Below are 24,196 nucleotides of genomic sequence, written 5' to 3' on the forward strand. Positions count from 1 at the left end.
TTGACAATTTGAGGGTCATCTATAAGTCATATTATTTGAAATAGGTTAGTCTGCAAGACTACCTGTGAGTTGATAGCCCATAGCTCATCCATCAGCCACAACAATATCCTAACTGTATAGTGTCAGGTTACCCAAAAATTGATAGTCCAAAGGTTATCCATAAGTCACAGCTAAATTCTTATCGGAGAATATGCAAGATTATCAAATTAATAAGTTCAAGGGTTCTCCACAAGCCATGTCATATCCAAAGATTGATTATGTGTAGGATTATCCAAAGACTAGGAATTGGAGAGATATCTATAAGTCATTGTATCCATGGTCGGATGATGTACTGGAATACCTAAGAGCTAGCGATTGGAGGAATATCTATAAGTCATCTCTTATCCATGGTCGGATAATGTGCGGGATTACCTGAAAGCTAGCAATTTAAAGGATATCTGTAAGTCACCTTGTATCAAAACTAACGTGGAAGATTATCCCAAAGATTAACAATTCAAGGGAAATCTATAAGTCGTACCGATACAAAATATACGCGAGACTCACCCGAGGTCACCTATAAAAAATCATTATCAATAAACAAAGAAGTTATCATTCCACATATAACAAGAATTATAGGTAACCAAAATGGTTCATATCAGCATAAGATTACACGGTTGCAGGGACCATTCTGCATAAGGTGTCATCAATGTCCAAAAGGGCCACCCCACTTTGAAGGCATATTCAATCACCAAAAGAGCTAATTATGTGACAACCAAGAAAGATGTTGTGTCTATTATTGCAAGTTATTTCCTTCCAAACAGGTACATAAGAGAATGACTTTACTTTTTAGGCAACAACTCATGTGGATATCTGGTAAAAAACTATATACCGCTTTCGTGAATTGGGCTTATTACTAATAATTTTTGTTTGAGATGATGTTGAGAGAATCAGAGAGGATGAAAATCTCAAATAAAAACCATAGGTGCAGACGACTCCAAAAAGGACGCAGTACAATGTGAAACTTTTTCTTAGCAGCAAAATGGGACATAGTCTAGAGAGAGACGTCAAACTCTTTGGACGCGATCTACAGGATGATTACTACCACACACCAGTAATAGCTAAAAGAAGTAAAATACAAGTCCAAAACTCTTCGAATGGGCCCTGGAGATTCATTCGAACCCCCACAAAGATAAATCAATAATGCTACTAGTCCATCAAACCACACCCCTATTAGAAGGAATATGGGTACTTTGTGATATTTTGGTTTCAGTTTCACCTTTGGGATATTTATAAACTCATGCCAAGGGTAACTTTTTTTTTTCTCTAAATTTGAGTGATACGACACCTAGAGTTTTGAAAATTATGTCCAGGTATATTCTTACCTATGGATGTGAATAGCTCCACGTTCATCGTTAAGAGGTTACAAGCCTCTTTTTCATAACTTGAATAACTTGTCACTCATCCTGAGTCAAATATCGTCTAAAATAAAATACTATCTTTTCTACCAATCTAATCAAACTATAAGCAGTCTAATTCCCTAAGTCTCGGGGATATGTAGTTGGGCTCTTTGTTGAAAACTCAACTGCATTCCAATATCCCCCCAAATCCCTTTATTCCCCAGCTTTTAGGTTTCATCAAAAACTCTAAGACCGAGATAGCTTGTGAATTTTCTTGAAGACCATGCTTAAATCAAGCTTTATGAACTATAAATGGCCTGAATTCTCATGCAACCTGAGATATGTAGGAAACATGATACCGAGGTCCGGCCTTAACTCTATGAAACTCGAGCAAAAACTAATCTCTCTCCGAAATTAATTTGTGGTCAGATCAAAATTAGGAACGTTAAACTCTCTTTGCCCAAGTTACTTGCATCCACCCTACCCAAAGGGAGGGGGTAGTTGTTGACACCTAATTTTTTTCCTCCATAACTAAGTTTAATTTTGAGTTTCTTCAATTTTCAAATAAAATTATAACTTTTGTTTTAACTGAACAAAACTTTTCGAAGTATTTATCTGGGTAATTTTGTCATTTTAAGTATTGATTATATATTATCGTATTCAATTATATGAGATTATATAATTTGGTTACTTAAATATTTATTTAATTGGAATATCAGATTTTAATCAAAGCTTATCTTGAAAATAAATTCAAATGGTTGAAATCTTGATTTAAATATAATTTATTCTCAAAAATACTTTATTTGGATAAGTATGTGTTTGATTTTATTAAATCGAGAAGCTCGAGATTAAACAAGGTATTAATTCGTATCGAATTTCAATTGAATTTAGTTAATTTATTTAATTTAGTCATAATTTAATTGACTTTCAATTTGGTAAAAAATTAAAAAAAATTGACCAACTCTTAAACTAATCTACCCAAAATCCCAAAACTAATATCATCCCAATAATTATACAATCAACCCATCAAACCCAAATCAACATTAAAGCATAATCAACCATCCACCAAAAACTGACTTGTTCCCAATTCCACTTTAGTTTTTACCCATACATACATCAACAAGAAAACTGTAGCAACATCGACCAACAACAAACAATATCAATATCAGTAAAATCGACTAACCCGACCCGTCGATCATCGATAACTCGACGACCCAGCAACCCAAACCCATCAACCTTTTCTTTCAATATCAGTGCGTGCCAAGCACAAGAAAAGAACATCAAATGTTCTAGAGGCTGCTACGTGTTACCTTTCAATTCATTTCGCAAATGCTAACTATTTCCAAATTCGAATCTCTCAAGAAATTTACACGAATTTAGCCAGCTCAACTGATCATCAATTTGAAATTAATCGAATATACTGAATTTGCCTCTTAAATACCCTTATCCAAAATCGGTTAAGCCCAAAAAAGTCATTCCTATTTTCTTCTATAAAAGCTCCTTGTTGAGCTAAAAAAAAGGGGACTAGAGGGTGAAAACCCTATTTCGAGAACACAAGGTTTTTTTAAGTAAAAAGTTTTAGGAAAAGCAGTCGGCTATTCAAAATTTTTGCAACGGCATCGACACCTTCTGGTGGGGGTAAACTCCAATGAAGCTTGAGGTTTTATTTTGCTGCTTCGAAATAGGTAGCATTCTATTCCATTTAGTTCTGATTATTTTTGCTTCATCTCGCCTTTCTATAGTTATAGTAATGTTTTGATAATCTTGTGTGTTGGGGATGTCTGTTGTAGAGGCCTGAAAGGCCGTAGGTTTTTTCTTTTGGTGAAGATAATGTTGGTTGTACTGTTAAGATAGGCTAATTCTTGTCTTAGCTGTCTAATCTGTGGTTTTTGTTATCTTTATTTTGGCTTCTTAATATGTCATTTACTTTTGACTTAGTTGATTAATTTTCAACCTAATTCTTCATCTTGTGTATTGCTTGTGGTTTGAACCGCTGGCTTATAGGTAAAAGTTTATGTTGTAACCTTTGCTTTATTTTTTACCTTGATGTCATCTTGTTTAATTTGTTGTTGCTATCTAGTTGATAGTTTCATTTGTAAGAATACCTCTCGAGATCCTTTGGCATCTCAAATGCTAAAAGAACAATGAGGAAAAGTCCAAAAATGTAACAAAAAATCCTAGGATTCTTCGACAACTATTTCTTTTAAGTCTGTCGAAATGAGGAGTAGGATTAGAATAATATGTCATCTCCTTCGTTGTTACTGTTTGATGTTGTCGTAATTATTAAGTTGGTAGCATCGTTAATAGGATTTCCTCTTAAGTTCTTTGGCTCCTTAAATGCCAAAAGGATGATGAGGATATGCCAATAGTAAACCAAAATTCCCATGATTCCTTGAGGATTTTCCTAACTATTAAAAAATATATTTCTTGAGTCCGCCAGAAAGAGGAGGAGGATAGAAATAATATGCCCCATCGGCTCCCCCTTTTTAGCCTGTTGGTTGTGCTCCTTTATTTGTGAAATTTTGAAGTTTGATTTTCTGTTTTCCTTTTGAGTTTATTTCAAGCCGGTGCTTTTTGTTTCAAGCCTTCGAAAATGTAATGGCTTGTTGAAGAATGTTAAACATGAGAATGGATTTGGTCTCATTTGATGTCTTTGATGTCAAAAATCATTGTAGCATATAGATTCTCTCTTGATCTTGGTTCGTGTTTTTTTTATTTCAAATATTGATTTCAGGGTCTAAAACTCTTGAAGTTTTGTAGGACCGTGTTTTGGAGAATAGTTGCATGCTCCTTTTAAGCTTGTTATTTTGAATATTAGAAATTTTGAAGGTTGTTTTTTTATTATCGCGGCCTTCAGTAGTTTGGGGTTTTCTTTGGGATTAAAACTGGGAACTTTGGGAGTTTGTTTTATTTTTGAGTTTTCTATTTTTAGTAATTGTTTGTATGATTTAACTGCAACTTGCAAGGTCTCTTTGATTCATGATATTGAAAGGGACCTGTGAGTATACCAAGAAGTCATAATACCAATCTTGCTGACCTCCAATATCCTGTGTTTTGTGCTTTTACATTACTTAATGAGGAGGAGGGGAAGGATTGATTCAAGGCCGTCAATTTGATTAAAAAGTTTTGAACTAGTTCGGGACTGATCCCTATCACTTCACTGGGTTTAAATGATCTTATTCAAATTGGCATATTGTTTCCTGGTATCTTTATCTTTTACCTTTGCTCTATTTATTTTCTTTAGATCATCGTAGTTGCAGTCTCGTAGTTGGTAAATTTGTGGGAGCCTCTTCATGTCTTATTGATTTATCTTTTCCATGAATTAAATCTTTTTCACAGATTTTCATTTGAGTCGATTTGATTATAGTTTTAGATTTTGCTTTAAGTTTAGTAAATGCATTTGTAAAAGTTGTCGATTTGAATTGTATACCATTCGATGGAACATTGTGGTGGGTTCGATATATTGTTCCTAGGAATTAAGCCATGTTTTCCCTGTATTTGAACCTTGTAGTCTAAATTTAATTTATTGTTCCCTCTATTATTTACGAATTTGATGTTTATTGATGCCATCATCTAGAATAGACAGAATGTACTCAAATTTTGAGTCCCAAAATCTTTTTTCCCAAGTGTTATCCTAAAAAATATAATGAATGTTAATATTCTAAGTCTTTTTTGAACTGTCTTGAGTGTTTTATGAGAGATTATCATTTGCAGTTTAATTATGATGTGTGATTAGTTACAGTAAGACAAAACTAGATAATATGAATACTAATCCTCTTCCTCTTTATTTTGATGCATGTGAATAGATTGTGTTTAAGTTCGCCATGAACTCTTGATTGCATTTTCCTCATCGAGTCAAATCCTAGAGAAAGTCCAAATGTCGATCCTTTGTCATACCGGTACAAGAAGATGGAAGAAGAAAAATGGGTTAAAACCCATTGATAAAGATGTTAAGAGACTTAACAAGTCTCTATTTTTATCTATGTAAATTTATATTTTTATTTATTCGTTCATTCATTTGGGGCCTCAAAGCCAAAGTTGTAAATTAATACAAGTGAAATCGATTATTAGCCAAAAGGTCCAGAAAAATAGTTTAGGATAGGTTATGGACCAAAAGTCCGATAGTTAGATTAGGACAGGTGCAGGTGTGCCAAAAGCCAATTAGATTAGGACAGGAATGATGGATTTGGGATTACGAGCCTAAGTCGTATATTTTTTCCTTTTCCCCTTTATGTTCTTATTTGCTATCTTATTAGCTTAGAGTTAGTTAAATTCCCTATTAAGTCGTCACAATTTGTACTAGTTTTTTTCTAAAAGCCATTTTCTTTTCAAAAAAAATAACTTCTCTTTTTCAAAGTTAGTCAAAGATAGTTTCCAAATAGTCTAGATAATCGCAATTTAATGGACATTGTAGGTGCCTTAAAAACCTTTCTAAGATGTTAATAAGAACCTCTTACCTAGGAATTTCTTAAAAGCTTAAGTCTTTTTCTATTTTAAGACTTAGGATTTTCCTTAAAAGTTTTCTTAATTTCTTTTCAAATAAATTAAGTGGCGACTCTGTCATTACTTAGATTGTTTTAAAATTTTTCTTTAAAGTTTTGAAATAGTTTAAAAAGTCGAAACCAATGATTTTCAACCCTCCGAGTCAAAAAAGGGATAAAAGAAGTGAGGTAATGTTATTTAGGGGTTGACTGCCTTAAGTGAGGAGGCTCCTCAAATATCCAATACTCCCACTCCTTCAAAGTAAGACAAAACCCCTAGATCCCTTGCAACATGACACCATGAGGAAGAAAATAAAATCTTGTCACCTACTCTGGAAGTGACTGACAAGGTCGAGGAGGAAGAGGAACACACTGACAGTGATGACAAGCCCTTGAAATCAAAATTCACCAAACAAAGAGTGTTTTCCACTGCTAGTCTACCATCAAAACCAGTAAAGTTCATGGGACCAGATCGAGCTCCCATAAGTTGTTTGAGGCTGCCCTGGTTGAGAGTATGCGTAGCACCCAATAGAAGAAAAATTTAAAGAAAAGAGTTGTTGTTGAGTTTGATATACCTACAACGGATATTGTGCCTGTAGAAGAGTCATAGACTGAGAGTGAAAGAGAGTATGAAGAAGAAAGTAATGAGGATACGGTAAGAAAAATAGTTGCTCAAAGGGCAAAAGTTAAAGCTGGCACTATTCTACCACCAAAAAAGGAAATGACCAAGGGGGTGCTAATCAAGGAACCAGTATCTACCAATGGTAGCAAAAAAAAGGGATGAGTTACAAAGTACCAAGAGACCAGGTCCCAATCCTAAATCTACCAGATCCTCTAAAGGATCTGTGTATCAGTTAAGGAACCAGGTCCTAGTGACACAGGTTTTACTTCTATAGTCAAAGGCGAGGTGCTCACAAGATAAGAAAGTCAAGAAATACTCAAGACCCAGGAAGTTTTGAGGGGACGTGTGTTTGATCCTGAGATTACGACTATGTTGGGTAAGGGTGAGTTGATTGAAATGATGAAGTTTCAGAGTTAAGAGAACTTGTTTGAGCCTCTTATTCCTACTATTCATGAAAAGAAAGTGAGGATATTTTATCACAACCTCACATTCTCTGATGATAGTCTCTACTTGAAAACGTAAGTGCATGATGTGAATATTTCTTTTGATGAGCAAGTGTTAGCTGAAGTGTTGGGAGTGCCCAATCAAGGGTCCAGAATCTAAAGGATGAGTGTGGCTCTAAAAAATTCTTGAGACACATTGGCAAGTTGGACGATTTGAACATTGTCATTGACAAAGAAGTTCATCAAAGGGGAATATCAACTCTTGTTTGAATTAGTTAATAAGGCTCTTTTTCTGCGATTGAGAAGTGCACTACTGTCACAGGCCCCAAACTATTCCTCATGGAAGTTTTAACAAAGTTCAAGCCTGTGAACCTTTTTGTTATTATGATAGAACACATGCTTAAGGTGATGATGACAAAGGGTGGTAAGCATGGATTAGCCTACGAGTTCCTTTTGAATAGTGTGTTTGCGTATTTTGATGTCTAGTGTGGACTTTGGAAGGATGGGTCTGTCAAGCAAATGTTCACATTGTCTACTTTGGAGAAAAATGAGTGCATTTCTAGAAGAAGTGGAGTAAAGTTGAAGTCTGTGGTGGTAGACTTGATTGAAGTTTAGATCAGGTTGATGAGTGAGTTGGAAGAGATGATTGCTCACCTAATGTAGAAAGATGTTGAGATTACTACTATGAAGGCAGCCTTCTTGAAGGCTCAAGGGGAAGGACTGGGTGGAAGCGAGGGTCTACATTTTGAGAATGAAATATTGCATGCCAAGGTTCAGAAATTGGAAGATAAAGTTGAGGACCTGACTCAACAACTATTGAAGAATTATGCAGCTGAAAATGAAAGAATCACCCTTCTTCCATGCCAGTTGTCCAATCCACCTTCTGATCCTTCTGCCTAATGTCTGTTCAACCTAGTCCTTGTCGCGCCCTGACCTTTTAAGCCCCATCTTTTCAGTCATTCTATCATGTTCCTTTTTAAGCCCCATTTTATTCTTGTTCTATTGTCGTGGTTTTACCTGTACTTGATTTACAATGCTCTTGCTTTTGGATATTGTATGATGTTGATCTTAATGATTGATGAATATCTTGTGTTTTGATGCTATCATTATTCTATCTTTCTTTGATTTTACCTACTCATGTCAGTGTAACCTTAATGGCCATGAGTTAATACGTGTGCTTATCTTTATGTGGTTTACTATTTTATCTCTTTGATGATGCCAAAAGGGGGAAGATGAGGTACAATGTAATGTATATAAGATCATCACTAAGAATTAGGTTCCTATACATAGGGGAAAATATGTGTAGTTGATGGTATCAGTGACCGGGGGAAGGGATCTATAAAGAGTGATATCAGTGACAAAGGGAAGCAGTGAGATGTAGCGGATCCTATGGAAGAATAGAGTATAAGTTTTTCATCATCAAAAAGGGAGAAATTGTTGAGTCCTTAGTTTTGATAATTGACAAACTACCAACGTTGGCACCTAGTTCATGAATAGATAAATGTGGAACTGCTCAGGGACCAAGTGCATCACGCCTACATCTCATTCACTCAGTCATCAATACAACTGGAAAAAGTACTGTTGGCAGAAAGTTGGTAGCAAAGATGCAGTATCTTTTTGCTCAGCCAATGAGAAGAGTCCTAGGTTTTCTTGTCTTATATATATGAAACAAGCTACAACAACAAAGCCTAAGCTTCCATATACAAATAACTCTAAATCTCTCTTGAAGAAATTTGTCAACCAAAGCCTCACTTGCAATAGGGACCTTCTCAGTCGTCACTTGTGTCTCAAGCTCTTGTTGTATTTGAGTCTTTGTTGTACAGTTTGTAAATGTTCAACCTACTGCTCTTATTCATAGATTATAGGTGTGGTCATAGTATGTTCTCGTTGTTGGTTGTGTCAGCTAGAATTAGTTGACATTGAAGCTAGAGTTAGCTTGGTTTTGATTCAATTAGAGTTAGCTGTTGTCCAATAGAGTTATTGCATAATAGAGTTATTGCAAGTAGTTGAGGTTTAAGAGGTTAATTCTTGAACCATGGAGTCTGTATTCGAGGTTGCTTGAAGAAAGTGAAGTGGTTGGAAATCCTATGAGGTAGGTCGTGGTTTTACGCCCTTGAGCAAGGAGGTTTCCACATAAAATATTATGTGTATGTGGTTTTCTTTACGTTGCTTTTGTGTTTATTCCTGTTTATTACTGCATACGTTAGGTAGGGACCAGGTCTTTAAGTTGGTAGTCGATTTGTATAGTTCTACATAATTGGTAAAAAAATTATCATCACTGGGTAACAAACAATGAATGTATGATATGGGTCGTGTCTTCTCTTTTGGTCATTGTTAAGTTTCGGAATTATAACTTTGGACACTTCTAGGGAACTTTTATATGAATCAATTCTTTCATTATTGGCCTTTTTCTGATACTTGTATTCTCCAATGATCCTAAGTGTTGGTGAATATACCACAAATTACATTTTAATTTAATATAACAATGTATAAACACCAATACAAAGTATGTCAATTCTTTGTCATGAAGGGCTCTATACTTATGCTTTTCTTCCTCAGTTAGTTTTTTTTAACTTTGTGACTTTACCTGTTGACTATACAAACTGTAACCACAAATAGAGCACTCTAGCAGTGACGACCCAGATACCAGGCAGCTATCATCTGCTTTGGCTTAACTAGCCTCACGGATTTATCCCGTGGGCGACAGCATCATTGAGGTCAACGATGCAGTACCATGTGAACTTATGCTTTATAGGCCTTATAAAGCTGTTAACTTTCCTATCTCATTGTGATGTAGGATACACCTAAGGTTTTATGTGCACTGTTCTTTTAGAAGTTTTGTCTGTCCAGAAGCCTACTTCTATCTCTTTGATCCGCCCTTCTTGGCTCACCCTTCATCATGAATGTCACACTAACCACAATGCTTTTATGTCCACATGCATAAACCGAACATCAATGGAAATTCCTACTGTTATTTAGGCTTTAATTAGTGAACACATGCACTAGAAGTTCTATAATGTGTTACAGTTTTGGGATCTTTTCACCCTATTCAACTTCGAGTATTTTTGTACTTCCTTTTCACCCTCTTCAAGTGTTTGAAAGAATTTTTTTTCAACAAAAGTGACTAGTTTGAAAAGATTATTTATTCTAAAAATTACATAAACCCACATGTTATGTTTCATTTATTACAAAATATCCCATATCCCCAAACATATTACATTTATACCACTTTTTTAATTTCTCTCTCATAAATTACATATACATACAAACCCTTTTTTACTTTCACCAAATCTTCCCCAAAGTACGGCTAAGCCTCCTTTTTACGCTCACTGTTGCTCCCCCAAAAGTACGACTACAATCAAGCGACAGTTTCCAAGTTTGAAATCAATTGTGTATCTGTCCAACTCCTAGTCAAGGGTATTCAATTTCAACTTAATCTTCTTCAATTTCAACTGAATCTTCTTTTAACATTCTAAATGTTTAATTTTTCAGTATTGTTAGAAAAAAATTTCATTACATATTTGAAATTTTAGAGAATTTTCAAACAAGATTTTGTTGCATGTTTTGATTAACTAATTTTATGAATTTCTACTTTACCAAATTATAGTTTAATTATCTGTATTTTTCTTCTTTTTAAAAAAAATCATCTATTTGAAGTAATAAAGTAGCAACTTAGTACTAAGTTAATGGAGGATTCTCCTTCGTTTAGTTTAGGATTAACTCAGTTAGATAATAACGAGACAACAAATTCGTTAGTTGATTTCGTTCCCGTAGTATTTGATAATGAGGAACCTAACTTAGATGAAAACAGATCAAAAAATCTTAACGACCCCATCAAGATGAAAAAGATTATTAAAGCATCAACTTCAAGGTCAAAAAAATAAATTGGAGAACCATCAAGAAAATTGAAAAAAAGGACAATGGTCGGCCTCGTTTACCGAAGGTATTTCATCTTTTATAATATTTTTTGTTATTGGTATATTGTGTTTTATGAAAATTTTATTTAATTGTTTTGATTATTTATTGGGGTTATGAGGTTAAGTGTGGAAATTGGATGTGCAAATACAAAATTACTCTGTGTATATATTCTGCATATACATTTTTGTTTATGCTATTGGTTTGAATACCTTGATATTTGTAGTTCATATACATATGTGGTTACTGCTTATATCTATTAGTAAGTATGTATATGTTATACACATACATTATTCTTTTTATGTTGTTGAACATATACATAAATTCTATTACGTGTGTTTTGTGTACTATGTTTTGATGCATTGAATATTTACATTTGTATATGTAAATCATATTTATATATGAGTTGTTTTTTGTTGTGTATACTATTTTTGAGGTATGAAATATTACATCTGTATATGTAAAACATATACAAAAGAGTTGTATTTTTTTATTTTCTTGTGTATTGTTATGTACATATACATCTAACATATGTATATTTAGTAGATATACATATGTTATCATGTGTTTAAGGTTATGAATAGTACCTACGTATATTTCTAACACATACATGTCATGTATATATTGTTATATGTGTAATTAAATACCTTGTTTCTATTCATCATTTTTTATGTATTGACCATATATTCGTTCATGGGTTAGATGTTGTTAGATGCGTAATGAAATGACTAGTTGTTGTGTACAGTATATGTTTTGACCATATAGGCTCACATTTTATGTGTTCTTCATTTCCAATAAGGTATCAAATAGCGGATAAAAAATGTTCCTGTGCATTTTTTGCATTTTGATAGTTATTACAACCGCATATTTGGTTCAGATATAAAGAATTGTGCTGGTGAAGAAGCTTACAATCTTTTTCGTCAAACAATCTTTGGGTTCTTTCTAGACATGCCTTAGTATAATTTTTAGGATCAGATTTCCAAATGTATACTTATGCTTGAGTTAGATTAAGGAAATTCGGATGAAATTCACGTTTACATGTAGGGAACCATTCTGAAGTTTACTATTTCTGAGTTTGCTCTAATATCTGGACTTAAATATACTGGGAACATTGAGGAACACCTATATACTCATTCATCTAAGTCTGTACTAATGGTGAAGTATTTCCCAAGTTTGAAAAATAGTGTCAAAAAGTGTATTTTTGTACAGCGATTCCAGGCAGAAAATTTCGACAACAACACCGATGCTTTGAGCATGTACATCCTATACTTTATTCATACCTTTTTGTTTTCACAAATACGTGATGCTACTATTAGCAGATCGGACTTTGTGATGGTGGAGGATGGCAGGTATGAACAATTTCCATAGGGAAAGGCTTCTTTTCAAAAGTTGATTGCAAAATGGAGACAAAATTTTTTTGTTGAAAAACAGCTATACTCTATTGGGGGAATACCTCATGTGTTAAGTGTTTTGATGTATGAATGTTATTCTAAGGTAGACAATACTATAGATGAGTGTATCGGTAATGTGATTCCAAGTATTTTTAACTGGAAGATAGTTGGGATTAAGGTCAAGTATGAGAAGTTCATGGCTGGTATGTTCAGCAAGGTAAACATTTAGTACTGCATTTCGAGTTAAAATTTTTATTTCACTCTGCTGACTTTCCGATAAATCTTAATGTAGCCATTTTTTATGCTTAATAGTTTGTGTATACTAATTTATGGTCAACTCATGAAGAAGTACAAAGGCTTGATTTGCCAATAATCGATGGCGTTGAATTAAATAATGATGAATCTGCCTTCTCACATGATACTTATCTAGATCATTGTGGTAAAAGACACGTTGTCGATATACATACTCAATTGGACATGAACCATTAAGGTTTTAAGGATTTCAGTACTGTCCCACCACCTGAAATCCTAAGAAAGGTAGGTCTGTGTACTGATGCATCAGCATCTCAACCTACGAAGAAGAGGAGGACAGTCCGATTTGATACTACAACTGTTCCTATGCAAGATAGCGAGAAAATGCCATCGTCTATTTTAGGAAAAAATATGCCAATAAATCATTTACGAACTTTTGATTCAGAGATGTTGATGCACCAACGCTAACTCCATCATCATCCAGAAAGTCAGGTCATCAGGATAGTTCTGACCAAAAGTGGAATGAGTTGAAGTTCTTCTTAAAGTCTTATATAAGTTTTTGCATATAATAAACACTATATATAATTAAATTGTAGAAACATTACCAAATTTGTTGTCTTTTTATTTGCAGATTGACCAAAAATTCACCTTCCTTCACAAAGTAATAGTTAAACAACACGAAGAATCAAATGACAAAAGAAATAAACAACACGTTGAACTAATGAGCATATTGAAACACATCAAACACACCCATGAAAAGGTACATTTAATTGATTTTACTTTTCACAATTAATGATTTTTGTATTTGACTATTGAATTATATTCGTACCATTATCATTTTTGATATACATCATAATTTTCTATAATGTTGATATACACTTAGATAGAATACTTAATTGTGCATAAACAGGTTGTTGATTAATCAAACTTCAAATGTTAATACGATACGGTTATGAATGTTACAAAATACACACACTCAGTTATGTATATATCTAAATATACATAATATATACACACACAATCATTTGTATATCCAAATATATTTCATCTATATTTTGTACATCTAATTTATGTATATTGTTCAATATACATAACTTTGTTGTGTATATTTAGTTTATATACATAAATCTTTAATGTATATTTATAATATACATATGTGGTTTATAGTACCCATCATACAAGACCATCTTATCAATATTTCTAACTCATTCATACATAATCAATTATCTATGTTGGATGAATCCAATATTATATTTATTACTCTACATAGTATATCTTTATCAAACATTTAGGCATAAAAGACATCATTCATTGCAATGTTTTTATGGTATTTTTTTCATAAAACAGCAACAGGATCAACAAGATTAAGATTTGGAATATTTACTAAAGAAAGATGTTTCATCAAAAAAGCAGATTGTTCATACGAATTTCTTTTCGACAATGCAAACAATGCAAAAATGATATATTTTATAACTATGCATTTTTTTTATTTTCCTACGTTGATGTTTTTCTTACACATATGTAATCCTAATGTCGTAAGGATGATAAACTTGGAGGATTTATAACTGGGGGTGCACCATCGCTAGACAATTTCGAAGAGAGGGATGTCGTCACTAGTTCGAAAGATAAAGGAAAGAAGGTATTTTTTACAAAATGATATTTCCCCAAGTGAGATATTGATATTACAAAATCTATACACACATAGTCATGTATATATTCAAATATATTTTATCTATGTTTTGATCATTAAATAATTTAAATAAAAAAGTTATATATATTTTTTAATATACATAACTGTGTTATGTATATTAATTTTTCATACATAACTATGTAGTTAATATTTTATAAATGACATAAATATTTTGTGTATAGTTCACAATATACAGTACTATGTAGTAAATATTTATAACTTATTTAACAATAATAAATTATTTATTGTATTTTTTCAAACAACATCTATAGCATCAACAAGATCATGATGTGGAATGTTTACAACAGGAACATGCTCTACCAAAAAAGCAGGTTGATATAGAATTCTTTTCAACAGAGGAACAAAAAGAAAAAAAAAGGTATTTTTTACAAAAAGGCAGTTTCACATAGTTAGTTTCATATTTTGTATTAAATAAAAAATTAAAATAAAATGTTAGATTAGTTTCTTGTGTATGATGACTGATGTTTTGGATAGTTATATTTGTTATTAGTTTGTATATGTCGTCTGTCATACGTATATGTTTATAATATACATAGTTAATGCATCAAAAAAGAAAACATCATCATAAACATTCGATACACATTTTAAATATTTTTTATTCTCGACAACAGTAATAAATCATCACACGCAGAATTTGTTGATGATATAACAAATGATGCTATTATTGAAGGAATCCACAACAATGTACAAAAACCTTTTGAGGCTGGATATATCTCATAGTATAAAAGTTATTATTTCATAAAAATACACTTATTTAGTTTTGTATATATTTTTTAACATATAACAGGATTTTGAAGGATTTAGTGCGGATGTTGAAACTTTCACATTAAATGCTTTTGTCGAAGAAATGGTGAATCGAAAATCAGAGGATATTGAAACTGCCACATTGAATGCTTTTGTTGATGCTGTTGTAAATCAGAATCTGGATTACTCTGAAGTAGAAATACATATGAATGGGAATATCCATAAAGATCATTCGGTAAATACATAAAGTGATTTTTTCATAATTTTAGTATCAAATTTTATAGTCAAAAAAAAAAATTTTACTAACATGTTTAAACAAAACTTACATTAAATACATTTAATTACCTATATAGGATGAATACTTAAGTACCATTTCAGAATCTGCTCAATTGGAGATAGATGCTATAATCCAAGGTTTGGCAGCACCGGTAGATGATATTCTGCTTGAAGTTGTTAAACTGGTGGGTGAAACAATTAACTTGCATTCCCTATCTGATTGCCAGATTCCATCACATTATCCTGATTCAATTGTTGCGGCTCATCTAGCTTCAAAAACCCCTGCTAAACGAATCAAGACTAGGTCCAGGATTTTTAAGTCACCATACACGACAGACTTCGCATCTGATTCAAAGGCCCTAGAGGATGAAAGTACAGATTTCAAACAAAAATTTGCATTTGAAGGTTATGGAATATCTGACGATATGCCAAGTTCTGTCATTGAAGAGTACAAGAAATGGGTTCTTGAAGATCTGTTGAAGTTTCATTCTAAAAAGTGAGTTCTAACAATACAAATATTATTTTTTTCGTGAATATGTATGTACAATTTACACATTTTTCTTAATACATTTATTCAACATTTTATAGGAAAATGAATGATGACCACTACAAAGAAAAAGCATCTTCCCTTGGAGTTCAACAATATGATTTTGTTGTTGCTCATGCTCATTCTAAAAAATGATTTTATTTGATGTCGCAGAAAAATTCATGCTGGAATGATGAGGTATTTTTAATTTAACTATTACCTTTTAAAAAATTTCATATATACATACATATACTGGAATCTTATTCATATTACAATTACAAAAATTATGTTACAGTTTGAAAATATTGATATTTGTAGTTCATATACATATGTGGTTAATACTTGTATGTATTAGTAAGTATGTATATGTTCTACACATACATTGTTCTTTTTAATGTTGTTGAACATATAAATAAATTTTATTATGTGTGTTTTGAGTACTATGTTTTGATGCGTTGAATATTTACATATGTATATGTAAATCATATATATATGAGTTATTTTTTATTTTGTATAGTGTTTTTCAGGTAAGAAATGTTACATATGTATGTGAAAAACATATACATAAGGCTTATATTTGCTTGTTATGTTGTGTATTGTTATGTACATATACATATAACATTGGTATATTAAATATATATATATATATGTTACCATCTGGTTAAGTTATGAACCGTACCTATGTATATTTCTAACAAATACATGACTCATATGTATTGTTAAATGTGTAATGAAATGCCTTGTTTATATTCATCATTTTTTATGTATTGTCCATATATTCGTCTATGTATTAGATGTTGTTAGATGTGTAATACAATTACTAGTTGTAATGTACATAATATGTTTTAATCATATAGGCTCACATATTATGTGTTCTTCATTTTCAATAGGGTATGAAATACCAGATAAAAAAAATATTCCTTCACATTCTTTGTATATGTAGGATTCATTATATGTATGTGCAGAATTGCAATGAATAACTATATGTATGTGCAGATTCATTATATGTATGTGCAGATTGGAATGTTTTATCGTAACTCCTGCAAGTTATATATATTAACTCCACAATTATGTTTACTTTTTTTAAATATTATTACTATCTGTATACATATAAATATGTTCACAATGTACATCAACATAATGCCTCTTCTTTGTATTATAATTTTATAGCATATTGATGTGATATTTTATCTCTTGCGGAAGAAATTAAAATTTTGTACTGATCAAAAATATCGATTTATCATATCAAACTGCTTTTTCAAGAACTATGTTGAGAAGACGTACCGTAGATTTATCCTAATGATTCAGACACGGTACTTTCTACTCAACAGGATTATGCTGAGTCTGTAGTTGTGGCCGACAACGAAAATGCAGTAAACAACATAATCAAGAGATTTTTCATTCTAGCTGGATTGTCATGGCACCTTGTTGATGAGGTGTATGTTCCAATCAACTGCAATCAGAATTTTCACTGGGTGTTAGCTGTTATAGCTCTAAAAGATAGACGTATACGTGTCTATGATTCACTATCCAACCTAAGGAATATGGACTCTTCCCTCTAGATTCACAAATTGGTGGTGATGCTCCCAACCTTCTTGTTTGACGGTGAAATTTTTGAACAAACATCAAGTACAGATTGGCCAAACCTTGCTGCATACAGGGATAAACTGAGTGATACGATGCCGTTACTGAATATCAATGCATTTGAGGTTGAGTATGTGCAAAACGTTACTTAACAAGATTGTGATAGTCTGTAAGTAATCTGTACTTAATATTTTCTTAAATCTTATTTTAATGTGTTATAGTTATATGACGTATTTATTTTTTTCGTGACAGAGACTGCAGAGTTTTTGTTGCTGGATATGCAGAATATATAAGCGAAGGAATGTTAGTCCCATCATTTAATTTTGAAGCGGCATACCATCGTATGCGATACGCATATCTTCTTCGAAATTATGATCTTTGAAAAGTAAAAAAGGATTATATCAGTGAGAATGAAGACCCTCCAAGACCAAGGCCAACAAAACACTCAATTACTAATGAAATGGCCATAGTTAGAATTGGGTAGGAGGACAGTATATTATGATTTACAGAATGTTTACTAATACGAATTTTGTCAGGAATGTTGCATTTTCAACTACTTTAGATCTTTTCTTATTACAAATTTGTTTTAACAGGTTTTTAAGCAATGCTTATGGATTAATGATAAAATTTTCTTTGCTTATTATTGTTTTGTGTGCATGATTTGTCATTCTATATTTATTTGTGAACTAATTTACATATACATATGTATACTAAATGATACTGATAACCAAATGCTTACAAAACACATTCCTTTTATATAAATAACATAGCATTTATGTTTATATTTTTATTCTTTTAAATATGTATGTCTACGTATACATATACAAATTGTATACCGATTATATCATATGTCTATTATAGGCTTGTTGCATTATTAAACTATTATATTGTTTATTGTGTGTATAATTGTTAGCTTAAGTTTATAAAGACTAAACCAAATTAACTTCTTGAGTGTATATGTAGTAATATACACAGCACTCTATTCTACAAAACATATTTCTTCATTCCAATACATAACAACTTAGTATATTTTCTTTTTTCTTCTTGAATGTGTGTATATGTCAACATATACATATTGTTTATACCTTAATTCTTATGCCTAAATATAATTTTTAAAATATATTTACATGTCAACTACACTGCATATAGTCTTAATAATCTTATAAATGTTGGAATATTCATAGTATTTTATTCAACACAACTCATTATAATTTTATACCTCGAATCATTCATATATAACATGTATATAAAAATCTTTTTGTGTTCATACTTTTGAGTTATTCATTTAACACACACAAAAAATGATTCCATGTATATCTACTCACATACATATAATATTTTGTCACCTCTAGTAAATACCTATATAATCACTATAAACTCAAAATTTACATATACATCTGAATAACTTTCAACATATATACAGTCTTATAAGATACATTTAGATATGATTTGTTTGTCATTAATAAGACATATTTATCAACAAATAAAAATTTATATACAAAAAAATATGAGCAAAAAATGGCAAATTAAATCTGATCATTGATGTCTTTAACTCGGCAAACAAATACTTAACTTACTTTTGCTATTTTGAATGTTAAAATAGCAAACTAAATCTGATAATTGATGTGGATTAACTCAGCAAATAAATACTTACAAAAAAAATAATTAATACCAGTAAACAAATAAATAAAAAAAATTGAGCGAAAATTAATCAAAATCAAGCATAAACTGAACAAAACTCGTAATTATTTCAATGTTAAATTAGCAAACAAAAATTGTTTACTGACGTCATTTCTAAAAAATGAAAAACGATAATCGAGTGATTAATCTTCAAAAGTCAACAGAAACTAAAACTTAATTCTCTTTTGGGAAGTAATTGCAGGAACGCCTATTGTGCCCTTCATGTCCGCAATGTCCGCAACGATTTGTGCTTGATGAAAGTGTTTCGCTAAATTTTTTCTTTCTCCCTTTCTTCGATCTTCCTGGAAGTCTTTTGAATATGGGGGGGCAACACTTCTTCCTCAGCTACACTATTAGGAACATTTCAGTCTGTCCTATATGGCATCAGAATGATTTGAACTTCATTAGTCTTCACCAAAGTAGTTGGTTTATTGTATTCAGAATAATATAGAATAAATTTCTTTACTTGTTTAGACTTCAATACGGCAATAGGGTGAGCACAAGGTATTTGATCTATTTGAAACCTCCCACAGCTGCATGACTCACTTTCAAGGTCGACAACGTATCTTCGTTCAGATTTATAAACTGAATATACATACGGTGAGGACACCTTAACCTGAAGAGAATAAAAAATACATACATTGAACTTTATCTATAATTTTTATTTCCTTTTGGAAAAAATAATGTTTACTATGAATATAACAATACATATAACTGTATGGTAAAAACTCACAAAAATTGATACATACCGGCATCCTCAATGCTTTCAGCCCATTGAGAGTTAAGATTTCATCAAATCTACGACCCAAAGTAGTACTTGTATATGAAGCTATCTCACTGTTTTTATAGTTCCAAGATCCAAATAACATTCGCACCTCTTCTAAGAATCCATATATTGGCAATTCTCTGGCCTCCACCAAATACCCATTCATATACTCAGCAATTTTTGAAGTCATCATCCGACCTCTGTTTACCTGTGAATGACACCTACTCCACTTTTCATATCTAGCTTCTTGTAGATATTTTTTCACTCTCGAATCAGCTTTTTCAATCTTTGTTATTAGGTAGTCAAAATTCTTTTTTTGATAAGCCTTGGCCATTGAATAATACAAATCACTAATACTTTCTTTGTTTTTTCGAAAGTAACCACAAACATTTTTCCAGAGATGCCAAATGCATGCAAGGTGTGGGACATTTGGATATACAACACTAATTGATTTGATGATACTTTCATTACGACCAGAGACAACACACATATTGTCACGTTCTCCAAAATCAGCTTTGAATTGGTTGAAAAACCATGACCATGAGCTGTCATTTTCCATATTCACAACTCCGTACGCAAGCGATAAAATGCATCCTAATTTACGTATAAACTATATTAATATTGATAAGTTGTCAAAACTAATTTGTTATACAGCAATATATATTTTACAATGAAATACAAAGTCTAAACAAATATAAATGGGAAATACCATACCTGCACCGTTGAGTGTACTTGGTGACAGGAAAGTCCCTTATATGGTCCACTTAAATGTGCACCATCAACAACTACAACGGGTCTACAAAACTTAAAACCCTTTATCATTGGATGCAACGCTATAAAAAGATACATAAACCGATTATCCCAAGACTTATGCATTGCAATGAGTGAATTTGGATAGACATTATTTAACATATACATATATCTCGATATCTGTCTATACCCATCAGCCGGACTACCCCTAAGCATCGCTATGGCGCGCTCCTTTGCACGCTATGCTTCATATAGTTTATATCAACACCATATACAACTTTCATTTCTTCCATGATGTCTCCCTATGTGTACTTTATTTTATGGTTAACTAATTTAAGAGTCGCGAATTCACACACAAAAACACTAGTTACCATAATATTCTTTAGAACCCTATCACTCAAATGACATGAATGTTCTGGATTAAATCTCCTGATGATAAAAACATTTGTTTTTCTATAGCTAGATGCTTCCAACATCCATTCAAAATCCTCATTGTGACATCGAAGGAAATAGCTGCAATATGTCTTAACATATACTATAATAAGTTTTTGTGTATATTCATAACATTTCAATGTTACTAATCAGAGATACTTTAACAAAATCAGGAAAAAAAAATATACAACACACCTAACTTTTTATAGATGTAAAACACTTTTATATATCACAGGACAGAATAACATTGATTTTGTTCCACAATTACAAAAAATATATTTTTATATGTTATCAGTTAAAATTAAAAAATGGTTATGCATATAAACTCTCTCATATGTTTAAAATGTTTATACGAAAAAAACATATACATACGAAATATTATGTATATGTTACACCTTAAACATTACATTAGCTTCTGCACATTCTTTTTTTCGATTGTTCTGCTACTACAACACCACATTAACATAAACAAACAATATAGAATGTTTACGTAAACTTACAATCAATCACTTCTTGTGACAAAAAATTGTAATTAATTTTCCAATTCAGTTCATAACAATTTCAAACCATTAAAAAATACAACAAAACTAACAAAACATAATCTATACAGTTTACCAAAATACATTTCTAACCAACAAAATAAATGTATTACCTTTTTTTATCAGAACGTTTAGCTCTGGAATTGAATCCATGTGTCACAACATACTTTGACATCACAGAAATGAGCGTCTTTTTATCCTTATACATCTGTTTCACCTTCACATCAATACTCTTGCTATCACAAATAAGATTATCAACCTCGAATTCTGAAACATACAACGCATATTGATTATGCGTCTCTGCAACTGCGAGAGTCATAGCGTCTGATTCAACACCCTCTACGAAAACAGCAGCTCCTGTATCTCTATCAAACTGTATCTCATCAGAAGACTTATCAATTGTTGATATGCACAATGGATACATCACGAATGCTGGTTGCGCTTTCTTCAACTCTACATACAACCGTACTCCATTGTCATTACGGATATGAAAAGGTGAAGCATCGCCATCGACTACATAACGTACATTAATATTTTTTCGCACTTCATCAATGTCTAATTCAGTAGCGATTGACAAAATCAACTTCAAGTAACTTATTGATTCCGCAACAACTATTCCTTCGCTTTTATAATTTACATATTCCGTTTCTGTTCTCCACTGACCAGCGTACCTCAAAAGGATAGCAATATTCATCTTCTTGAAGACAACTTCCAATTTTTTTCTTCAAAACTATCAACATAAATAGTGACTGGACTTTTTTGTGTGTGTGAATTTCGTATTATTTGTTTTCTTGAAATCGAAGAAAATTTTTTTTCTTCAACAGGATCAACAAAATCAATAATTTTTTTCGTGTGAATTTCGTATGAGCTTTTTTTAATGTATTTGACTAATTCAAAATTTCAAAATCAGAAGTTACATAATTTAAGGAAGGCATTAATTCACTAAATTAATTTGTTGACTTAAAAGCGTGCTTAAAGGAAGGAAATAGTTATTTCCTTTTTCTACGACAGAAACATTATCAAATATACATAGGATTATATGTATATTAATCGTAACTTATGTATATTAAAAGGGGGGAGAGAGTAAAGAATTTAAGAAAAGTGGGATAGGGTGTAATTAGTTATAAAAGGGTTGGTATTTGTGTTATTTATACTTATTTATTTATACAGAATCGTCATGAAATTTTACTCCACTGTTACTAAGTACGTGTCACGCGTTTTTTTTTTTTGCACTCCTTTGAAGAAAAATATTAACTAAAGGTTATTTTATTAAATTACTCTTATTTATTACTTTCTCCATTACTAAATAGTTGTATTCATTTTTGTTGCATTATATTGATATCTCTTCATATTCATGATTAAGCGTAAAAGTGGAAACAAGTAATTATGCTTTGATTTGCTTTGGTTTTATGAAAGTACAAATATTAAGTAATATCTATTGTAAATAAGGATGACTACTAATTAGGAACTGAAAGAGTACTCATTTATATATAGCATTCCTCTCTTTTGCGCTATATTAATACTTTCCATATCTATATATATAATAAAGCAAAGAAGTTGGCATAAAATTATGTCAAGTGACATATTGAGAACTAGTCACTTGGTATTTTGGCAACAAAAATATATTTTCTTGACAACAAAATTTATTTTACTGATTAATTATTTATTTTATATAGAGATTTATAAATTTTCATATCTATTTTCATATTGTGGTAGAAAATATTGAATGAACACTATTATTTATTTTTATTCTATTATTTCATATTTTCATATTGTGATAAAAATAATTGTAATTGACTCCTCTGAATGAACACTATTATCATTATTTATATATTTCAACTCTTTCTCTATATATATAATAAAGCAAAATGTTTGATGAATACTTTTGTTTATTTTTATTCTCTTATTTCATATTGTGATAAAAAATAATTAGAATTAACTTTTATTAATGAACACTATTATAATTATTTATATATTTCACATTGTGGTAAAAAATAATTAAGTTTGACTTCTATTTAATTAGTATATAGATTATTTCATAGATATGCAAAAATTAAAAAAAATTGACATAAAAATTTCGTCAATTGCTCCTAATTTCACTATCATTAGGAGTAATTCCACAATTTGTATTCTAAATATATATTCCAATCAAGCTATAGGAGAAATTCCCCAATCTGTATTCCAATTTTCAAATATATATTCCAATCAATCAAGTGATTTAAGAAGATCATCTGTCAATTACTCCTAATTCCACTATCATTAGGAGTAATTCCACAATTTGTATTCTAAATATATATTCCAATCAAGCTATAGGAATAATTCCACAATCTATATTTCAATTTTCAAATATATTGCAATCAAACGATACTCTTAATTCCACAATTTGTATTTCAATTTTCAAATATATATTCCAATCAATCAAGTGATTTAAGAAGATCATACAAATGGTAGATGGATATGGTAAGTAAATTGTAGATTTTCTTACTCCCATGGATGAAAAGTAGATGGCTATGGTAAGTGAATCGTATATATATTAAATCAGACCTTTACACTACCAATCATTACCATATATGGCTATGGTAAGTGCTACTAAATTGTAATACAACTAATCATGAGGCAATAATTTTATATGAAAAAGTAATATATTTTCATCATATATTCTGATCATAGTTGATTCTAACTAATTTTTTTACAAAATTAGTTAGAAT

General features: G+C 31.3%; 1 long non-coding RNA gene across 1 annotated transcript; it reads left to right on the forward strand.

Annotated features, from left to right (window-relative positions):
* Positions 1 to 8,671: 8,671 nt before the first annotated feature.
* LOC107875385 lies at positions 8,672 to 13,132 on the forward strand. The gene is made up of 2 exons (XR_007044801.1): positions 8,672 to 12,445; positions 12,541 to 13,132. It is a non-coding gene; the product is annotated as an uncharacterized LOC107875385 (long non-coding RNA).
* Positions 13,133 to 24,196: the final 11,064 nt, after the last annotated feature.

Source organism: Capsicum annuum, chromosome 9, assembly GCF_002878395.1.
Source record: "Capsicum annuum cultivar UCD-10X-F1 chromosome 9, UCD10Xv1.1, whole genome shotgun sequence".
NCBI lineage: Eukaryota > Viridiplantae > Streptophyta > Magnoliopsida > Solanales > Solanaceae > Capsicum > Capsicum annuum.